The sequence below is a fragment of the Bos javanicus genome, chromosome X, assembly GCF_032452875.1.
Source record: "Bos javanicus breed banteng chromosome X, ARS-OSU_banteng_1.0, whole genome shotgun sequence".
NCBI classification, from domain to species: Eukaryota; Metazoa; Chordata; class Mammalia; order Artiodactyla; family Bovidae; genus Bos; species Bos javanicus.
In genome coordinates this window covers 21,562,554-21,575,913 of record NC_083897.1, presented here as the reverse complement: position 1 = coordinate 21,575,913, position 13,360 = coordinate 21,562,554, and positions in this window count along the sequence as shown.

The following is a 13,360-nucleotide window of genomic DNA, read 5'->3' as shown; positions in this document are numbered from 1 at the left end:
CAGTTTCTTAAGGAATCTCCACACTGTTCTCCATAGTGGCTGTACTAGTTTGCATTCCCACCAACAGTGTAAGAGAGTTCCCTTTTCTCCACACCGTCTCCAGCATTTATTGCTTGTAGACTTTTGGATCGCAGCCATTCTGACTGGTGTGAAATGGTACCTCATAGTGGTTTTGATATGCATTTCTCTGATAATGAGTGATGTTGAGCATCTTTTCATGTGTTTGTTAGCCATCTGTATGTCTTCTTTGGAGAAATGTCTATTTAGTTCTTTGGCCCATTTTTTGATTGGGTTATTTATTTTTCTGGAGTTGAGCTGTAGGAGTTGTTTGTATATTTTTGAGATTAGTTGTTTGTCAGTTGCTTCATTTGCTATTATTTTCTCCCATTCTGAAGGCTGCCTTATCATCTTGCTAATATTTTCCTTTGTTGTGCAGAAGCTTTTAAGTTTAATTAGGTTCCATTTGTTTATTTTTGCTTTTATTTCCAATATTCTGAGAGGTGGGTCATAGAGGATCCTGCTGTGATGTATGTCGGAGAGTGTTTTGCCTATGTTCTCCTCTAGGAGTTTTATAGTTTCCGGTCTTATGTTGAGATCTTTAATCCATTTTGAGTTTATTTTTGTGTATGGTGTTAGAAAGTGTTCTAGTTTCATTCTTTTACAAGTGGTTGACCAGTTTTCCCAGCACCACTTGTTAAAGAGATTGTCTTTAATCCATTGTATATTCTTGCCTCCTTTGTCAAAGATAAGGTGTCCATATGTGGGTGGATTTATCTCTGGGCTTTCTATTTTGTTCCATTGATCAATATTTCTGTCTTTGTGCCAGTACCATACTGTCTTAATAACTGTGGCTTTGTAATAGAGCCTGAAGTCAGGTAGGTTGATTCCTCCAGTTCCATTCTTCTTTCTCAAGATAGCTTTGGCTATTCGAGGTTTTTTGTATTTCCATACAAATTGTGAAATTATTTGTTCTAGCTCTGTGAAGAATACTGTCTCCTTTGCCTTTCTCTTCTCTTCTTTTCTCAGCTGTTTGTAAGGCCTCCTCAGACAACCATTTTGCCTTTCTGCATTTCTTTTTCTTGGGGATGGCCTTAATCACTGCCTCCTGTACAATGTTAGGAATCTCTGTCCATAGTTCTTCAGGCACTGTCTACCAGATCTAATCCCTTGAATCCATTTGTCCCTTCCACTGTGTAATCGTAAGTAATTTGATTTAGGTCATACCCAAATGGCCTAGTGGTTTTCCCTACTTTCTTCAATTTAAGCCTGAATTTTACAATAAGGAGTTTATGATCTAAGCCATAGTCAGCTCCCAGTCTTGTTTTTGCTGACTGCATAGAGCTTCTCCATCTTTCCTCCATCTTCGGCTGCAAAGAATATGATCAATCTAATTTCGGTATTGACCATCTGCTGATGTCCATGTGTAGAATCTTCTCTTGTGTTATTGGAAGAGGGTGTTTGCTATAAACTAGTGTGTTCTCTTGGCAAAACTCTGTTAGCCTTTGCCCTGCTTCATTCTGTACTCCAAGGCCAAACTTACCCGTTACTCCAGGTATCTTGACTTCCCACTTTTGCATTCCAATCCCCTATGATGAAAAGGACATCTTTTTGGGGTGTTAGTTCTAGAAGGTCTTGTAGGTCTTCATAGAACCATTCAGTTTCTGCTTCTTCAGCATCAGTGGTTGGGGCATAGACTTGGATTACTGTGATATTGAATAGTTTGCCTTGGACACGAACAGAGATCATTCTGTCATTTTTGTAATTGCATCCAAGTACTGCATTTTGGACTCTTTTTTTGACTAAGAGGGTTACTCCACTTCTTCTAAGGGATTCTTGCCCACAGTAGTAGATATAATGGTCATCTGAATTAAATTCACCCATTCCAGTCCATTTTAGTTCACTAATTCCTAAAATGTTGATGTTCACTCTTGCCATCTCCTGTTTGACCACTTCCAATTTACCTTGATTTATGGACATAACATTCCAGGTTCCTATGCAATATTGTTCTTTACAATATTAGACTTTAATTCCATCACCAGTCACATCCACAACTGGGTGCTGTTTTCACTTTGGCTCTGTCTCTTCATTCTTTCTGGAATTATTTCTCCACTCTTCTCCAGTATCATATTGGGCATCTACTGACCTAGGGAGTTTATCTTTCAGTGTCCTATATTTTTGCCTTTTCATACTGTTCGTGGGGTTCTCAAGGCAAGAATGTTGAAGTGGTTTACCATTTCCTTCTCCACTAATCAGAATGGTCTTCATCAAAAAATCTACAAACAATAAATGGTGGAGAGGGTGTGGAGAGAAGCGAATACTCTTGCTCTTTTGATGGGAATGTAAATTGATACATTTACTACTGAGAACTGTATTTGTTATTGTTGCTCAGTCCCTAAGTCATATTCAGCTCTTTGCGATCCCATGAACTGCAGCATGCCAGGCTTCCCTGTTCTTCACTATCTCCTGGAGTTTGCCCAAACTCATGTCCATTGAGTCAATGATGCCATCCAACCATCTCATCTTCTGTCACCCCCTTCTCCTCCTGCCCTCAGTTTTACCTAGCATCAGGGTCTTTGCCAGTGAGTTGGCTCTTCACATCAAGTAGGCAAATTATTGGAGCTTCAGCTTTAGCATCAGTCCCTCCAATGAATGTTCATGGTTGATTTCCTTTAGGATGGACTGGTTTGATTTTCTTGCTGTCCAAGGGACTCTCAAGAGTCTTCTCCAGCACCACAGCTCGAAAGCATCAGTTCTTCACTGCTCAGCCTTCTTTATGGTCCAACTCTCACATCTATACATAACTACTCGAAAAACCATAGCTTTGGCCATGTAGACATTTGTTACCAAAGTGATGTCTGTTTCTTAATATGCTGTCTAGGTTTGTCATAGTTTTTCTTCCAAGGAACAAGCAATTTTAATTTAGTGGTTGCAGTCACTGTCCACAGTGATTCTGGAGATCAAGTAAATAAAATCTGTCACAGTTTCCACTTTTCCACCGTCTATTTGCCATGAAGTGATGGGACTGGATGCCATAATCTTAGTTTTTTGAATATTGAGTTTTAAGCCAGCTTTTTCACTATCCTCTTTCACTCTCATCAAGAAGCTCTTTAGTTCCTCTTTGCTTTCTACCATTAGAGTGGTGTCATCTTCATATCTGAGGTTGTTGATATTTCTCCCAGCAATCTTGATTCTAGTTTGTGAGTCAACCAGCCTGGAATTTTGCATAATGTCACTTGTGGCTCAAACAATAAAGAATCTGCCTGCAATGTAGGAGACCCAGGTTCAATCCCTGGGTTGGGATGATCCCCTGGAGAAGGGAGTGGCTACGCACTCCAGTATTCTTGCCTCAAGAATTCCATGGACAGAGGAGCCTGGCAGGCGACAGTCCATAAGGTCGCAAAGAGTTAGACAGGACTGAGCAAGTATCATTCATTCTGCACGTAAGTTAAAGCAGGATGACAATATACAGCCCTGACACACAGTATGAGAACAGTATTGAGGTTCTTTAAAAGGGAAAAATAGGACTACCTGTTATTATTGTTCAGCTGCCAAGTCGTGTCTGACTCTTTGCGACCCCATGCACTGCAGCACGCCTGGCTTCTCTATCCCACACCATCTCCAGTAGTTAACCCAAGTTCATGCCTACTGAATTGGCGATGCCATCCAAACATCTTATCCTCTGTCACCTTCTTCTCCTTCTGCCTCCAATCTTTCCCAGCATCAGGGTCTTTTCCAATAAGTCGTCTGTTCACATCAGGTGGCCAAAGTATCGGAGCTTCAGCTTCAGCATCAGTCCTTCCAATGAGTATTCAGGGTTTATTTCCTTTAAGATTGACTGGTTTGATCTCCTTGCTGTCCAAGAGACTCTCAAGAATGTTGTCCAGAACCACAGTTCAAAAACATCAATTCTCCAGTGCTCAGCCTTCTTTATGGTCCAGCTCTCACATCCGTACATAACTACTGGAAAAACCATAGCTTTGACAATATGGACCTTTGTCGGAAAAATAATGTCTTTGCTTTTTTATGCACTATGGCATACACCCAGGGCTTTCCTTGTGGCTCAGCTGGTAAATGTGGGAGACCTGGGTTCGATCCCCGTGTTGGGAAGACCTCCTGGGGAAGGGAAAGGCTACCCACTCCAGTATTCTGGCCTGAAGAATTCCATGGACTCTGTAGTCCATGCGGTTGCAAAGAGCTGGACATGACTAAGGAACTTTCACTTTCACTTTCTTTGTGGAGTACACCCAGCAAAAACCATAATTTGAAAAGATACCTGCAACCCAGTGTTCACTGCAGCACTATTTACAATAGCCAGAACATGGAAGCAACCTAAACGTCCATTGACAGATGAATGGATAAAGATGTGGTTCATATGTACAATGGAATATTCAGTTCAGTTCAGTTCAGTCACTCAGTCATATTGGACTCTTTGCAACCCCATGAACTGCAGCACGCCAGGCCTCCCTGTCCATCACCAACTCCCAGAGTCCACCCAAACCCATGTCCATCGAGTCGATAATGCCATCCAGCCATCTCATCCTCTGTCGTTCCCTTCTCCTCCTGCCCTCAATCTTTCCCAGCATCAGGGTCTTTTCAAATGAGTCAGCTCTTCACATCAGGTGGCCAAAGTACTGGAGTTTCAGCTTCAACATCAGTCCTTCCAATGAACACCCAGGACTGATCTCCTTTAGGATGGACTGGTTGGATCTCCTTGCAGTCCAAGGGACTCTCAAGAGTCTTCTCCAACACCACAGTTCAAAAGCATCAGTTCTTCGGCGCTCAGCTTTCTTCACAGTCCAACTCTCACATCCATACATGACCACTGGAAAAACCATAGCCTTGACTAGACGGACCTTTGTTGGCAATGTAATGTCTCTGCTTTTGAATATGCTATCCAGGTTGGTCATAACTTTTCTTCCAAGGAGTAAGCGTCTTTTAATTTCATGGCTGCAATCACCATCTGCAGTGATTTTGGAGCCCAGAAAAATAAAGTCAGCCACTGTTTCCACTGTTTCCCCATATATCTGCCATGAAGTGATGGGACTGGTTGCCATGATCTTAGTTTTCTGAATGTTGAGCTTTAAGCCAACTTTTTCACTCTCCTCTTTCATTACTTGGCCATAAAAAGGAACAGAATTGGGTCATTTATAGTGATGTGGATGGACCTAGAGTCTATCACACAGAGTGAAGTAAATCAGAAAGAGAAAAACAAATATCGTATATTAACACATACATGTGGAAGCTAGAAAAATAGTACAGATGAACCTATTTCCAGGGCAGGGATAAAGAGGCAGATGTAGAGAAGGGACATGTGGACACGGAGAGGAAAGGGAAGGGTAGGACGAATTGGGACAGTAGCATTGACCTATATACACTGCCATGTGTAAAACGTATAGCTAGTGGGAGGCTGCAGCATAACAGAGGGAGCTCAGCTCGTGCTCGGTGGTGATCTAGAGGGTGTGGGATGGGAGGGATGGGTTAGGGGACAATGAGGTACACAGGAAGAGGTGCTACCATTTGGGGGGCACCTTCTATGTGCTAGGCAAATTATATATTTGTTATTGTTTAGTCGCTCAGTTGTTTCTGACTCTTGCAATCCCATGGACTGTAGCCTGCCAGGCTCTTCTGTCCATGGGATTTTCTATATATATCACCTTATTTAATCTTCATGACAGCCCTTGGAAATGGATACTGTTATTCTCACTTTACAGGTGGCAAAATTGAGTGTAAGAGAAGATAAGTGACAAGACTATTAAGTGACAGAGCTATGATTTAAATCTAGGTCTATCTCACTTCAAAGCACATTCTTCTTTTTTAGATATGTACCAATGTATGTTATTTTTTTTTCTTTTTTGAAAAAGCACATTCTAAAACTCTAATATAAAACCTTCACAGAAGCAAATGAGTTGAAGGAACTTGAAGCACACACAACTCCACAGAGAAGAAGAAAAATCAGCAATGCTGGAAGCTACACAAAAATAGAGCCAAGCACAATTTCAAGGCATTTTTGCATGTATTATCACATATTGGTAATCTGGTGGGCTGAAGTTCAATGGTAAAACACTCCAGGTATTTAATGTTCCCTGATATTTAATTAATTCTGAAACTCTTTAGTAGTTGAAAAAATAAATTCTTAAAACCACTGTGTTGTGCTTTTCAACAGGCACATGTAACCAATGTAAGCCATGGAATAAACATGACATCTTTCTGGAACATCTATTTTCCTTAAAGATCTGGAAGGAAAAGTTACATAATTTACTTGACAACATAAAATATTTTGAAAAGTCAAAACAAACATGAACATATCATGGAGTAGTATACAAAAAAACCTATGATATCTTAAGATAAAAAACGGAATCTTCAAAGAAATTTCAAGCTTGTGACAGACTGCTCCAGAGCCCCTGGAGAGTTCACACTCCTTTGTTGTTAAGGATACTTGGGGAGGGGGAGCTTAAGAACCTCTGCAGTATTATTTCCTAAATCAGGTTATTCCATTTATCTGAAAGTTTCACCAATTCTTGTGTACATTTCAGTCTGTCATGATTTCAGCAAAGCAACAGTCTTTCAAGTTAGCCTTTTAGCTAGTAAGTCTGGAGTAGAGCAAGTTAGACTTTCAATCAAAATTGAAAAAATAATATATGTATAGCATACAAACCCACATTTTTTAACTAAAGACTTCCAAACCTGGTATTGTAGCACAACCTGGTTAATGTCATACTGGGCCGAAGGCATGCAATATTATCCAGAAGGCTTGCTTGCCGTTAAAACTTACAAAGGGTAACATAGAGAGAACTGGTTCAAGTACAGGAACCTAGAGAACCCACAAACTTAGATTTTAATGATTTTTTCTAATATTGCAAATTTTGTGAAAATAATATTAGAAATTTCTTTTTCTTCCTCGGGTTACTGCTTGGATTAGCCGACTAATAAATATTAAGCAAAGCTTGGATTTTAGCTGAAATACAGAATTGTTTTAAGCTCACATATCTATGTACTTTTTTAAAAGCACTGCATCCATTAACTACATGTTTAATTATATAAATAAATCTTTACTTGGGGATTTTGTCACTCTGATAACTGTTTTACTATCATTTTTATCAACAGCACTATTTGTACGTCTGTTGCTATTCACCATCCCCATCATGAATGAGCCTTAGTCTCACAGCCTTTGCCTCCATGTGGCGAGCTTCAGGTCCTTGGTCCACAGAAAGGGATAGCTTTCCAGGAAGTTATGCACCTCAGAAATGCTCATTCTGCAGTCAGTCTAATGGTAGCTCACCAGAAATCAGCCTTGTTTTTTTTTTGTTTTTTTTTTTTTTGGCTGATATTAATCCCCCAGTGGAGGGGTCCATGGCCCACACTGGGCTCTTTTCTCTGGGCAGCCTGGTTCTCAGAATAATGGCACAACCACAGGCAGCCCTCTTTTGGCTCTCCTGCATACACAGTGAGGATTCAAAAGCAAACAATGAGCCAACCTAGTCTAGTCAAGGACCTTTCTATACTCTGAAATGCTGGGCTTCAGCTGCTTGGCAAATTTCTGTCCATGAGTTTCAGTTTTCTCCTCTAGGTTCTGCTCTATTTGTCCACAAGAATGTGCTATACAGCTTTCCTCAGAATCCAATGTCTATAATTTTAAACAGAAAGAAAAGCAGATCACAAAATTGCTTCAACACTGGAAGTGTAATTATGTAAAAATTATGTATGCATATGGACAGGGACTAGAAGGGGATGGGGAAAAATTGAAAACAATTTGATTTGCAGGGGGTGGCAGGACTGAGAATGAGGATTTGTTTTCCCCTTTCCTTTAGATTTTCATTAACATTCTCAGAGGCTGTGTGTGCAAAAAAGAAAAAAAATACAATTGAATCTGTAGCTTTTTGTAGACAAAATGTTGATCTTCCTTCCGTTCATTTACTGTTTGTGTTACACGAACAATATTCCCTTTTGTACATCATCTGAAAGAACAGATTTCACCATAATTTAGGGAGCCTTTGCCAAGAAAATCAATAAAGCCATATTTGTACAGAGCCTTGAGTGGGCTGGTTTTTTCTCCAGGAATGTGTTGAGTTAATTGAAAAGGTTTTGGTTAAAGTTAGCCAGTCGGAGATCACAGCATTGTAGACAACACATACTGTGAGTATGAACTTCGTACAACCTTTCAAATACCTTTGGGAAGGCAGGAAATTGAAATATTGTGCTATATTGGCAACTAAATGGTCATTTATCATCCATGCTAAGTTTGGAGCTGAGAAGAACAATTTGGAAACTCTCGAAGGGCCTTTATTAACAATTTCAAAGTTAGCCCTGTATATGTAGATTTTCACAGCATATTTGGGGATGACTAAGAGATAACATCTGCGTATACTATTAACATGGTCTCTCTAATAACAACTTCGGACTGTATTCACACCCACAAAAGCTGCATTAAAATACATTAAGCTTGAGACACCAACTGACAAAAGCAAGGAAATTCACAGTTAAAGGGGAAACATGCCATATGTTCTTCAATACCTAAGAACAACGGGGTGCATTTGGAAAGTCATTAAAGCGGCACCCAGTTGTGCCTAGGTATTGGAGAACATATGGAATCTTTTCCTCCGCTAGTGTAATTTTCCCTGCTCTCATTGAATGCATGTATCAATCTTCACTTTTTGGTCATATAGGTTTTTGTTTGCTTAATTACCATAGCATGTAAAATGAATACCTTCTCATTTTCAAAAATCAACACAGTCACACAATGGAAACTGGTTCTCAGCCTTTCCTGCCTAATGGTTTCTCCTTATTTGTCCTTTTCTCCCCAAAGTGGCTGCCCCGTCCCCACGTTTCAGCTGTCCCTATTCTTTAATAGTACTGTTTCCTTTCCCCATCGTGAAGATGCAGTCTCCCACGGTGATCAATACTTGCATTTTCCACCAGCATGTCAGTGGGTCAACTAGCTCAAGTTGGAGTTCCAAGGGCAAAAGGACCCATTCTTCTGGACATTTGCTATTCATTTTAGGGTAAAGTCTCTTTCTTCTTTAAATAAGGATTTTTAACCTCTTATTTTGACAAAAGTAGCAGCCAGTATGACATCAAGAGGTGTTTATTAAAATAATCTAGTCCCCTATTGTGCCGTTCTTTCATTTATTCAAGTATTCAGTTGTTGAGTGCCTGCCATGCTCTAGGCACTGGGATTAAAATGATGACCAAGACCTGGGTCCTGCCCCTAAGGTGACCCTTCTTCCCCCACCTTTGTTGTTATATAAGGCTCTAGAACAATGGCACAACCCAAAGTAAGAAAGGGGAGCCCCCAGAGAGCTAAGGCTGTTGCTCTATCAGATGAGAGCTCAAAGTAGAAATAGAAATACAGAAACTCAAGTTATATTTCCTTTGATATTTGGGTCACTCTCTGTACAAGTAGACAAAACAGCAAGTGCACAGTTGTCATAGAGTGTGGTGAGTGCCGCTACAGGACTCAGCAGAGGGGGCTGATAGAGCACAGAGGAAGGGCACCTAACCCATACCAGGGCTTCTAAATCAAGAACCTGAGAGTGATTGCAATGACATGACATTATGGGCTCCCTGGTGGCTCAGACAGTAAAGAATCTCCCTGAAATACAGGAGACCTGGGTTTGATCCCTGGGTTGGGAAGATCCCCTGGAGGAGGGCAGGGCAACCCACTCCAGTATTCCTGCCTGGAGAATTCCATGAACAGAGGGGTCTGGCAGGCTCCAGTCCATGGGGTCACAAAGAGTCAGACACGACTGAAGTGACTTAGCACAGCACACTGTTGAAAGATACTGAGGCTCTCAACAAGTGGAATGACAGCTGAAAAGAAGGGGCATTGATAAAGTCAGGTAATATTCAGGAGAAAGTCAGCAGAACTTGGTGATTGATTAGATTTGGGAATTAGAGACACATGATAGATCTGTGGATATAGACTCCACAAAAACTTGAAGAATATTACAGGTCAACTTAGAGATTATCCAGTTAAATGTTCTCATTTTTATCCATAAAGAAACTGAAGAAGCAAAATAGTTGATTGACTTGTTCACGTCAACCAATTTATTTTGTGGTGGTCCAGGGCCTAACACCCAGGTCTCCAAGCTCCGAGCTCACTTTAGTAGCTTTTCAACAAATTTAATGTAACATCTAGATTAATATAAGTATTACTTAAACTTTAAAACCCTTAAAGCTGAAAAAAATATTTAAATGTTCCTCCTACTTTACTTGCTTTCTACCTCTACCACATTGGATCTGAATAAACACTCTCTGCTCTCTACAACCTCTTTCAGGCTCTAAAAAATATGGACATAGCACTATGATGATCTCATGATACCGTGACTATGAACACAAATGCTTTATATAGATTCTTATTTTGTAATTAAAATGTGAGCAGGACTGTAGCACAGAAATAACACAAGATACATAGTAATGAGTTGATCTATGTCCTTAGTAAACCATTTTTTTTTTCTTCCCTGGGTCTCGGATTCTAAGTTGTAAAATAAAGAAAATAAGATTTATTAACTGTAGAGGTAAACAGTGTTAGAAGGCAATGAACCCCAAAATGGAGCAAGCATTAAAATATCTGTGGATCAGCCATCTCTTCAATAAGTATAAAATTGTTACATTAGTTTCCGCTACTGGTAAACACTACTAGTTGGGTTTGAGATCATTAATGATAGAACTTACTCAGAAGAAGCTTGAGTGAGAAACTAACAATAAATTTGAATCTACATATCTCTGTCCAGAGATAGTTTCAACCCTGCTTCATCACAGTGACCGTAAGGCATTGCTTCACACACACTTTGAATGTCTTCTTAAACATAACTGCATAGTGCTTACCATCAGTCACGTTTACAAGGGGGCTACAAATTGCAAGATATTCTGAATCTTCCTCTTCAATTTGAAAAACCTTTCTTGGAAAATGAATCCTATTTTCTCCCTAAATCTTTGCATTGGGTATCTGGTGCCTAATGCTGAGAACTACTGGCTCCCTAGCAGGCATTCTAGTGCATCAGAATTATGCTAGAAAAGCTGGTCAGTAATTTAAGAGAAAGAGGTACATAATATTTATTCATTTTCTATGACTCCTTACTCACTGGATCAATGTGGCATGATGATGTAGGCGGAGGGTGGGGGAGGGGGAGGGGAAACAGGGCTTCTGGTACAACCTAGATTGAACTTTTTGTTCAGCTTGGATTTTAAAATAAAATTTTCTAAGTCCATAGCAGGACAATGATGTTGAAAACTGGGTTCAGTGAAGGGCTTCTAAATCTCTTTTTAAATCTAAATCTCTTGTTATATAGCAAATCTAAATCTCTTGTTATATAGCAAAACTTAAACTTGGGGTGCTGAGTTGACTGTTGACCACAATATAACAGAGTGTGAAGGATAGGTCATATAATGGATAAGGGAGAAGATACCTCATCTCTAAGAAGGTCAAACAACAGAAACCCTAGATACATTGAGAGCATTTTGAACATACTAGGTGCTGGTCTAACTTTATGGTCCATTCTAATACAGAAAGAGCAATTTACAATGTACTGGAAGCATAAAGTATGGCATCATCAGTGGGAAAGATATCTATATAAATGTTTCTGAGATAAAACTTCCAATTGCCCATGGTCTGTGAGTGGCAGGGGATGGGAGACACTCGAGAGAACTAATGAACTAGAAGACGCCTGGTACAGGATGAAAAGGTTCAGACAGCTCAAGACTAAAGGGGCCCTCGGTTGTCATAGTGGGTAATACAAGGAAACAGCAGACATTAGCAGTGGATGCTCTGTAACTCAGGAAGATGCAGACTATCTTGGGAAAAACTACAAGTTTCTTCTGTCTTGCCGCTGCTGTCACCATACATAGGGCTTCCTCTGCATACAGACATCATTGTGGAGAAAAGGGAGGGGGGAACCCTTTGATATAACGCTGAAAGACAGAGAGTTTGAACACTGCATGGAATGACTATCTAAGAGTCTTAAATTAGAAGAAACTAAGTCGCTTTCAGTAGTTAAGTTTTCCACTTAAAATTGGAGACACCAGAGGAAGACGATTTAAGTTTTGGGTAATAATGAATGGAGCCCATTCATTTTTTTTCAGTTTTAATCCTGGTATATTGACCTATGAAAGACATTTTTAATCTTTCTTCTAAGACAAAACCACTACCACCTCCCAGAATCAAGCAAGGATCCTCAAGGTTCTTGCAAAGCACCTTAAGAATGGAACTGGTCTCAAGGGGAGAAAAGAACCTATATTTCTTTTTTCCAGTTTGGTGATCTTTCCTCCTTTCCCTACTAACACAGTTATTCAAAACAGGTTTGAATACAATTAACATAAAATAAGGAATGATTCAGTTGTCATTAAAATATCCAGGCTTAATTTCAGCCTTGACCAAATCCATTAACTATACTCTTCTCTCATAATAAAAATAGATTAGATAACCAGCTAGGTTAAAAGAAGAGCCAAACCAGTTTGCCTATTGGCTGGTGGTAGCAAGCTGTAGAGTTCCTCACTAACTGCTGTGCTGATTGACAGGGGCCTCTGAAACAATAGAAGAATATGCCAAACAACTCCCTTTTTGAATCTAACTGAAAACCCCAGAAAGGCTTTCATGAGGCCATGGCTGGCTGGTGTCTTCTTTGATGTGATAGAATTTCAGTCATTTTCAGCTACAGTTGTAATTGCTATGTATGGGGAGGGGTTAGGGGCTGACTGTCCAGTATTATTTTATTATTCTTTCAATTCAGTAATAATATAATAACTTAGAGACTTAACAGCTCAGATAAAGAATAGTGGCCTATTGAGAAACTTTAGTATTTTGCTTTTGACAGGACGTTCTTTCAAACATTTCTTCTGGGGTTAAAAAAAAAACAAAACCCTATTTGGATTATTTGCATAAGAATATATTTTATTGTAATGTGTCTAGCATTTCCATGGCGGAAAATCCAGGAAAATGAACAGCATATTATCATTATAAACAATGATATTTAGAATTAGAACAGAAGGTCCTTGGTCATTTTTCAACCTGCCAACCAAATCAATGCGAGAGAAGACCTTGTGTGTGTGTGTGCATGCATGTGCCCTTATGAACAAGCATTTGGGCTGATGAGAGCGTCTTACAGAGATATGGATTTATAATTTGTTACCACCAAAGGAAGCACTTTAAATGGCACCAAGTTAGCCAGGGAGCAGTGGTAGGAGGCAAGGGTCATAAACTCTAGTGCAAGTGTATGCAATGTTTCACTTTTGTGTACATTTTTCAATCTTAAAGCAGATTTACTCGGGATTTAAGACTTTATTAAGGTCAAAAGGATTACATTAAGTTCATAGACACGTTTGTTTTATTAATTGAGTCATAAGTTCTGGCCATCTGCAAACACAT